We start from the raw sequence: 10,825 nt of genomic DNA on the forward strand, positions 1-10,825 counted from the left end.
GAGAAACAGAGAGAAAGGGAGAATGGAAGTTTCAGCAAACTAATGCCCTGTGGACCTTAGGTTACAACCATAAAGCATATGGTCTTATGTGTTTTTAATGGTATTTCCTTTGATGAGCTTTATTTAGTTCTAATATGAAACCATTTGATAATATTAGGGACTTTGGTATTGCTTTCATTCTTTTCTGCACTTCCAAAAGTTGTGGCTGCTAAGGAGATAGAAGCTGCAGAATTTTAGACACAGACTAAGGTCAGTTGACATTATACACCTTTCTTAATAATGGAATGTAAACTCAATATGAGTCAATAGTGTGATGTAGCAAATAACAAAATTAACATAATCTTAGGCTGCATTAAAAGAAGCACATTTAGGACTTGGGACATGACAATTCTGACCAGACTAGTTTTAGGAAAGATGCTGATAAACTGATAAGAATCCATCTCAAACACTGAGGATCAGTAGAAGGAATTAAGAATACCTAAAAGAATTGGGAATTGAGTGGATCAGTTGGGGAATTGCTGAATAAGTTATGGTATATTAATATATTGGAATATTATTGTTCTTTAAGAAATGATGAGGTGATTTCAGAAAAGTCTGGAAAGACTTACATGAACTGATACTGAGTGAAATAAGAAGAACCAAGAGAACTTTGTACACAGAGGCAAGATTATGTGATGATCAGCTGTGATGGACTTGGCTCAGTGTAGTAATTCAAGGGAATTCTAATAGACTTGTGATGGAAAGAGCCCTCTGCATCCATAGAGAGAACCATGGAGACTTAATGTGGAGCAAAGCATACTATTTTCACATTTGTTGTTATTTGCTTGTTTTTTTTTTTCCTTAAGATATTTTTCCCTTTTGATCTGATTTTTTTGCTCAGCATGATGAATATGGAAATATGTTTAGAAGAATTGCACATGTTTAACCTGTGTCAGAATGCTTGCTGTCTTGGGGGTATTAGGAAGGAGAAAAATTGGAAACAAAGTTTTGAGTTGAACTATCTTGGAGTGTATTTGGAAAAATAAAATATTAGTTGAAAAAATGAATTAATTAAATGAAGAACAATCGATTTAAAAATATTTAACCTATAAAAGAAAAAAAAGTAAGGAAATTGTTTTTGCTGTTGAGTTATTTTCAGTCATGTCTGACACTTGGTGACCCCATTTGGAACTGGAGTGGTTTGCCATTTCTTTCTCTAGCTTATTTTATAGATGAGGAAACTTGGGCAAACAGGATTCAGTGACTTAACCAGAGTCACACATTTAGTTAAGTGTCTGAGAACGAATTTGGACTCAACAAGATGAGTTTTTTTGATTCTAGGCCTGGTCTGGCACTCCATTTACTGCCATCTACCTCTCCAGAAGGATATGATATTTTTCATATACTATCTGAAGGATTGTTTCATGGAATAAAGAATAGACTTAATTCTAATTCTTGGTCCAAGGGGGCACAACTAGAAGCAATGGATTTAAGTTACAAAGAGGCAGAGTTAGACTTAAGGAAAATATTTCTAATAATTAGGGCTGTGTAAAAGGGGAATGAGTTTGTTAAGAAGGTAGTGAGGTTTCCTTTACGAGATCTCTCCAAATGATCAATTTTTAAGTATATGATAGAACGGATTCTTGTTCAAAATTCGAATTAGATACTAGCGTTAGAGATGCCTTTCAATTCAAAGATTATTTGATTCTTTATATATAGTCCTAGAAGGCTGATTAGAGATGAGCTGATCCAGTCTAATTTATTTAGTTGAGGAAACTGTTCATTCAGTGTTCCTTGCAGAACTTGGCCTAGGGTGTAGGTCTCTTTACAAGCAAATGATTTTTCCACAATACCATAGAAAGTATATATGGAAATAGATAAATGTCTATATATGAGAATAGGCTTTCTATAACTTTCATTTTTGTAAATAGATTGTAGAAACTCGGTTTATTTATTTATTTATTTTTTAAAGTAATCTTGGGGCAGCTATGTGGTGCAGTGGATAAAGTACCAGCCCTGAAGTCAGGAGGACCTGAGTTCAAATGTGGTCTCAGACACTTAACATTTCCTAGCAATGTGACCCTGGGCAAGTCACTTAACCCCAGTTGCCTCAGAAAAACAAAAAGTAATCTTTAGATTTGCAATTTCTGACAACATTTTTGAATTTCACAAAAAAAACTAGCTGCTTTATAGCAATAATGAAGTTTAATGTCCTGGAGTTTTAATCTTGGTACATGGGTACATTTCCCTTTGTTCCATAAATCTCTATTATTGAATAGAATTCAGCAAGACTATGCATAATTCTTAATTAGTGAAGTAACTGAAAAGCTTAGCCAAATTTTCCATTCCCAGCCAATTTTCCTAGTTAATCTTAAAAGCCTAACATTACCATGATAAGCTTATATTTAAAATAATGTAATTAAAATTAAGTATAAGATATACAAAAGAATCTGGGAAAACCTTTATTAAAAAATGCAAAGAAGACAAGGAACAGAACCATAAGAATGGTCAATATGAGACAAAATGAATGGAAATGAATGGACAAATAATCCTGATGAAGACTCTGTGATTAAAAATTTTTATGCTTTATGTACTGAAATTAATTGACATGTAAATAGTTATTAGCAAATTTAGCTTTATTGATGTTCCAATGTTAAGGTTTTAAGAAAACATTTTAAAATAATCTTACATCATTTTAATTGTAATTCGTAAAAAAGGAGAATAATACAATTTTTAAAATAATAAAAGGCAATGAAAACATCACATGCATACTTGTGTATATATATAAGTAGACCCAATATCATCTGTTTGAAACAAGGAAGAACAATTTATTAATCCAGGGTTTGTTTATACCATGAAAAATATTCAATTGGTAGCTTAAGTAAAACCTTATGTCTTTAAGATAGGTATGGGTATATTCAAGCATTAACTGAGCTTGGATTCCTGCTGGAAAATTAACATGTAAAAATTCAAACATGCTTATAAAATAAGTTATCACTTAACTATAGTCACTATAGCAGTACCAAAGGCAGGTACTTATTTTTAAAGAAACTTATCTTGGATAATAAATATGTGTGATCAAATCTCTATTAATCAGATCTGCTTGTTTTCAATTATTGACAGTTGTCTTTAAGTATGATATAAACATTCAACGTAAAGATATCTCTAAGTAGTACAATATCATGTGTTGGGATTATAAATAAGCAAATGCATATGATTCTGAAGCACAAAGAGCTTTTGAAAAATCTAACATTTTATTCATTTAACAAATATTTATTTAGCACCTATTTTGTGCAATACACGGTATGTCTAGGGAGATAAATGGCAAATGCAAAGAGATATAATATGCAATATTGCATAAACATTAAAAAGGGACAAAGTATATTTCTTTGCTTTTGCTATCTATCTTCCTTTTCTGTATGTATTGTTCACAGATGATTGTGCACTCACTGCAGTCTCTGAAGCTGAAATATAACAAAGTGTGAATCGATTCTCTGATCCTTGTATTAATTTTGGCTTACCAATCAATACCAAGAAAACACAGATTCTCTATCAGCCAGCACAGCAGCATCCATATGTGGAACCAATGGTTACAGCAAAGGTAGAACTTTTGAATTTTGTGGACAAATTTACTTCCCTTGCACTGCTCTCATGGGCTGCCATGTTGGTTGAATGCTAAATGTACATTTGCCTAAAAGACTATTTTATGGAGAACTCAAAAAGCAGGCACTCACAGTGGTCAGAAGAAACAATACAAGGAGACTTTCAGGGTCAATAGATAAGAAAAGGCTCTTAAAATTCCTTAAATACATCCCTGTTACTTTTTCCCTGAAAAAATTGAGATAAAGAGTGACTGAATGAATGTGAAACTGAAGTAACACACTTGGTTATGATACAGTTCTAGAATCTATGCTTTCCTGAAACCTTATCCATTACACCAAATATACTACACATCAGTGAAATATTTTAAGTATCATATGTAATATCCCCTTTTTTATATATACTAACTATATGGCTTTGGATAAGTCCCTTAACCTTTCAGTGCCCTCATAAATTGCTTCTGTCTCCAAGCTGCAATATAATTGCTTGTTTGAATTGATTACAAAGAGTTCCATCTCTAAGAGCTTCCTTTATCAATAATCTGTGCTTTTCTCTCAAAACAAAAACAAAAACCTTTGTTCCAAAAAAAGTAATTTTTATTTATATCCCCTTATATTCCATATTCCAAAAGAATAGTTCTTTTTTTTCACATGTTTATCACTATTAGGGGAGGTATCATTGCTTTTTATGGAGATTATATTTTAATAAAAAGTATTTTTAATATTATAAACTTTTTGAGTTTTTTAACTATTTCATTAAAAATTCAAGATATCTATATCAAAGAAACATTATTGTATTGAAGTAGTTTTCAATATAATGGGTTTTAATTTTAAAGCATTTTGATCATTAAAGAAAAAAAAGAAAGAAAGAAACTGCCCTGACTGAATCAAGTGACCTAATGTTTTACAAGAATCTTAGGGGAAAAATCCTTTTTTTCCTTCCAAGACACATTTCCCTGAAAACATGTTTTTTTTATTTAAAAAGTAGAGGTCAGATAAAAGCTTATATAAGCTGGTCTTTGTTACTTTTGGAAAATACTTTCATAAGGTTAAAAACGTTTTCCAAATTTAAGTTTGGGTACCTCAATTTATTTTAACAATGAGAGTTAAGAAGCGATTCCAAAAGTAAATTAATTTTACTTCTCAGATGAAATCAATGTACAGAAGATATTTAAAAGCTGGAACATAGTATCTTTAGAAAATTAGGTTCAGATTATTATTTCACTGTTGAATTTGGTTATAAGCTACTTTTCCTTAAAAACAGTAGAAATCCCTTTACAGATGTGGGGCTCATCTGAAGGCTGTTGACATTTTAATTATACCACAAAATCATATTTTGGGGGTCTAATATCTTTGACATTTCAAAAATCCTCCTGCCTGAAATTTGATACACAGTTTGTTAGGTTTTATTTTGCCTGTTCTTCCCTTCCCCCTTCTCCCTTCTTCCTTTCCCCTTTCTTCTAGTACTTTCCCCTTTCCCCTCCCCCCTCCATTTAAATTCCTTATGTTAAAGACTGGCTTTAAAAAATTACAAAGAAAAAAAGAAACCTAGTTCATTTCTTATAGGTTGGGCTGTTATGTAATACCAAAATATCTCATCAATTCAGCCAAAATCAAAGGGAGACATCCATTGAATTTGCTTGGTGAACAATAGCAAGCAAGAAATATAGAGGGAAACATAGGGGGAAAGAAAAATGAAAGAAAAGAAAGGGTGGAAAGGAAGGAAGGAAGAGAAAGAGAAAGAAAGAAAAATCAAGGGAAAGAGGACGGAAAGACCTAAATTAAATTTTTCACTGCTTAATTAGTTATTTGAACATTATATAAATATCACTTCAGATGTTTGACATCCTACACAGAAAAACAAACAGCTTTGTAGTTCCTAGATTCATAGTTAAAAATTAGCTATTGAGAATACATTGCATATTACTGAAACCTATAACTGTTTAAAGACTCTTGAAATTCAGTCATTTTAGGACGATTTAAAATTGTCTTTGATCTTGTCTATTTCAATCACAGGTGTCTACTACAATATTGTAATTTACATATTGTTCTCAGTTTTAAAAAGGATAAGTAGATTATTTAAGATTAAGATAAAAACTAATCCAAACTTCAAATCAGATAGGAATTGGTTAAAGAACTCCATTGTTTTCCCAATTTTTTTTACCCTTAACAAAATATTTCTTCAGTATTCTAGTTGATATGTGATATTGACACAGGTACTCCCTCTGGTGGTGTAAATTGCAACCCATCCAACACCTCATCTGTGCAATTATTAATCCATAAAATATACATATGTGACCTATATATTGGGGGCCTTCCCATAGGTTTCTTTCATATTCTTTAGTATGTCTGTAGCCTTTGGCTGGCTAGCTTTTCTCTCTCATTGACAATACATGATTGTCCCTCTGCCTTTTCCAACCATATACTTTCTGGGTACTTTTAAAGTCACATCTTCTAAGCAAGTAATTATTCATAATCTGTTTTAGCCCACATTTGTCTATTACATGCCCCTCCAGTAAAAGAGTAAACCTTGGATCTCTTGCGATTTCAATTATTTTGAGAATGTAGTGTTGCATGATTCATAGCCATATGGAATTACCAGGAACATATTGGTGTTAAAAAGATGGGTTTTATTGCCAAGGAATAGTTTAGATTTATCCAAACACATGTTATGCGTTCATATAAATTTATGTCAACAGTCTTATGCCCCCATGATAGAATAAAAACTCATTGTGACAATAAAAGCCATTTACAATCAGCTTCAACTTTTTCAATATTTATTTCATATCACTCTTTTCCACAGTACCTGTGTTCAGAGGAGGTTAGGTGGTGCAGTGGATAGAGCACTGGTCCTGAAGACAGGAGGACCTAAGTTTGAATTTGACCTCAGACACTTAATACTTCCTAGCTGTGTGACCCTGGGCAAGTTACTTAACTCCAATTACCTCCGCAAAAAAGAAAAAGAGTCTATGTTCAAAGTAGTTTACCAAATGATCTTTGTACATATACATCTTTTTCACCTCAGTGCTTTTGCATAGAAAATCCTCTTCATAAATTCCAGACCTCTGCTTAAGAAAATCCCCAGGTCCCGAGGCTGATGATTTTGGACACTTCTGCCTTATTTAAATCCAATTAACCCTCCTGATGTCACAGATCTTCTTCCAGAATGAAGAACCAACAACAATGCTCAGTTTAAGTGCTGATTCCACAGGTGCCTTTCTAATTTCTGCAATCACTGACAACCTCCTTCCTCCCCCTCCAGGTCACTTCATGTTTAGTTTACATGTACTTTGTATTCACTGAACTGTGATATTTTTTTTTCTCTCCAGTATAAGATAGATAGATAGATAGATAGATAGATAGATAGATAGATAGATAGATAGATAGATAGATAATCTGGAGGTGAAGAACTGTTTTTACATCTTCGTGCATATAGTGCCCAGTACTTAGGTGCCACTAAATCAATGCTTTCTATATTAAATTGAAGTAGAGAATACAAGTCTCATTTCTATTTACAGTTCAGAAAACAGAAAATCAGAGAAGTTAAATGATTTACTGAAGATTCCAGAGCAAGCAACATTTCCAGGCCTCAAACTCAGATCTTCTGACTTGAAGCCCAGTGCCCTTTCCACTATATGCTAGTTCTGATTATACAGGAGTAAAAACTATAATAAAACCTGAAATCTTTTTACATAAATGGATTAAGCTATACATAGCTGAAGACATTGGCTATCCCCTATCAAAAAAGCGAACAACCACCACTTCAGCAATTTTTCCAGAATATTTCCACCATGAAGTAGTAGTTGTCTTTCTTTTATACCGCATGTTTTAGTCCAGGAGATTGTTTTTGTTTTTATTTTTTTGTTGGGGATGGGAGGACTTGAGGAAAACAATATAAGAACCTAGAAAATTGAATATTGGTCCAAATATTAATTATTCTTCTCAACTAATAGTCATTAATCTATGAGCATTCTGGACTTTAATATTTCATCAAATGCATCTACAGGAAGCTTTTCTTAATTCCCACAACTTCTTCACGCCCTCCATACACTAACTTGGTACTATAGACATAACTTTATATATAAGGTTACATATATATACACAGTGTAATATAATTTATAATTATAGATGTCTATGTTGTTTGCCTTATTAGAAGGTAATGAAAGCTTTATGTCCTTAACATTTAGTATAGTGCCTAATAAAAAGTGTTAAATAAATACTTATATATTGATTAATTTAGGTTGATCCATGATCTCATTAACGTGGAAATTCCCTCCATCATGGCAGATTGTACAAAACTCATCCATTTTTTATTTTTCCAGCATTCTATGATAATGAATAATGTCATTTGGCACTAATCATCATAAAATAATTGTATAAAAGGCAATTTTATACTCTGTACTTGCTTAAATGGTTTTTATATGAGATCTAATAAATAAGAATTTTTTAAAGTTTTAAAATTTATTTTAAACAAGTACAAAAGAAAAAAAAAACATTGCCATGTACATAGCATGAACTTGAGAGGATTTAATATAAAGGACTAAGTTTCCAGTACAAGAAAACTTATATAATAAATACCACAAATTGTTTTCAAAACTGTTTGGCTTTACTTCATATATATATATAAAACTATGAACATTTATATATGTATATATATACTCATATACATATATGTAAGACTACCCTGTGCTTATTTACATTTGTCTTCTGTTTCTCTGAAGGTAGAGAAATCTTTCCTAAGTCCAAGTCTTTTTATGTTTTTCTAAATTAATCAGCTCATCCCTTCCTATACCATAGCAATATTTCTACTCCATTACATTCTATCTGAGAGATTGCAGCATAGATTTTATTTGTACAAAAATTTTTTATTTTGAAGTAATCAAAATTACCCATTTTAGACTTTAACAACACTCTCCTCTTATAAATATGGTTTAAGGTCTGATGCTAGAAAATCTGGTTTCTTCATTGATTTGTTTGAAGTTCCTAAACTTTTGTTCTTTTAAATGAACTTTGTTATTATTTTTTCTAATTCAGTAAGATAATTTTTCATAAAATTATACACTTTACTTATCCATGAATAATAAATATTATTTCTTTTTGTAATTATAGCTTTTTATTGATAAAATATATGCATGGGTAATTTTTCAATATTAACCCTTGCAAAAACTTCTGTTTCAACTTTTCCCCTCCTTCCCTCCACCCCCTCCCCTAGATGGCAAGTAGTCCCATACATGTTAAATAGGTTAAAGTATATATTGAATACAATATATGTACACATATTTATACAGTTGTCTTGCTACACAAGAAAAATCGGATTTAGTAAGAAGGTAAAAATAACCTGGGAAGAAAAACAAAAATGCAAGCAAACAATAACAAAAAGAGTGTAAATGCTATGTTGTGGTCCACACAGTGTTCTTTCACTGGGTGTAGCTGGTTCTGTTCATTACTGATCAATTGGAACTGATTTGGATCCTCTCATTGTTGAAGATAGCCACTTCCATCAGAATTGATCCTCATATAGTATTGTTGTTGAAGTGTATAATGACCTCCTGGTTTCCCCATATCCCCTCCAACATTCATCATTATCTTTTCCTGTCATCTTAGCCAATCTGATAGGTGTGTAGTAGTATCTCAGAGTTGTCTTAATTTGCATTTCTCTGATCAATAATGATTTGGAAAACCTTTTCATATGGGTGGAAATAGTTTTAATTTCATCTGAAAATTGTCTGTTCATATTCTTTGGCCATTTATCAATTGGAAAATGGCTTGATTTCTTATAAATTTGAGTCAATTCTTTATGTATTTTGGAAATGAAGTCTTTATCAGAACCTTTAACTATAAAGATGTTTTCCCAGTTTATTGCCTCCCTTCTAATCTTGTCTGTGTTAGTTTTGTTTGAACAAAAGCTTTTAAAATTGATTTAATCCAAATTTTCTATTTCGTGATCAATAATTACCTCTAGTTCTTTGGTCACAAATTCCTTCCTCCTCCACAGGTCTGAGAGGTAAACTATCCTATGTTCTTCTAATTTATTTATAATCTCATTCTATATGCCTAGATCATGAACCCATTTTGATCTTATCTTGGTGTACGCTGTTAAGTGTGGGTCAATGCCTAGTTTCTGCCATACTAATTTCCAGTTTTCACAGCAGTTTTTGTCAAATAGTGCATTCTTATCCCAAAAGTTGGGATCTTTGGGTTTGTCAAACACTAGATTGCTATAGTTATTGATTATTTTGCCCTGTGAACCTAACATATTCCACTGATCAACTATTCTATTTCTTAGCCAATACCAATGGTTTTGGTGACTGCTGCTTGATAATATAGTTTTAGATCAGGTACAGCTAGACCACCTTCATTTGATTTTTTTTTTATTAGTTCCATTGAAAGTCTTGACCTTTTGTTCTTCCAGATGAATTTTGTTGTTATTTTTTCTAGGTCATTAAAATAGTTTTTTGGGAGTCTAATTGGTATAGCACTAAATAAATAGATTAGTTTAGGTAGTATTTGTCGTCTTTATTATATTTGCTGGGCCTATCCAAGAACACTTGATATTTTTCCAATTGCTTAGATCTGACTTCATATGTGTAGAAAGTGTTTTGTAGTTTTGCTTATAGTTCCTGACTTTCCCTTGGCAGATAGATTCCCAAATATTTTATACAATCAACAGTTATTTTAAATGGAATTTCTCTTTGTATCTCTTGCTGTTGGATTTTGTTAGTGATGCATAAAAATGCTGAGGATTTATGTGGATTTATTTTGTAGATTGCAACTTTGCCAAAGGTGTGGATTATTTCTAATAGCTTTTTAGTAGAATCTCTGGGGTTCTCTAAGTATACTATCATATCACCTGCAAAGAGTGATAATTTGGTTTCCTCCTTACCTACTCTAATTCCTTTAATTTCTTTTTCATCTCTTATTGCCAAAGCTAGTATTTCTAACACAATATTGAATAGAAATGGTGATAGTGGCCAACCTTGTTTCATTCTTTCCAGTTTATCACCATTACATATGATGCTTACTGACTATTTTAAGGAAAAGTCTATTTATTCCTATACTCTCTTGTGTTTTTAATAGGAATGGATGTTGGATTTTATCAAATGCTTTTTCTGCATCTATTGAGATGATCACATGGTTTTTGTTCATTTGGCTATTGATATAGTCAGTTACGTTAATAGTTTCCCTAATACTGAACCAGCCCTGCATTCCTGGTATAAATCCTACTTGGTCATGGTGTATTATCCTGG

This window comes from Sminthopsis crassicaudata, chromosome 2 (genome assembly GCF_048593235.1).
Source record: "Sminthopsis crassicaudata isolate SCR6 chromosome 2, ASM4859323v1, whole genome shotgun sequence".
Lineage (NCBI taxonomy): Eukaryota > Metazoa > Chordata > Mammalia > Dasyuromorphia > Dasyuridae > Sminthopsis > Sminthopsis crassicaudata.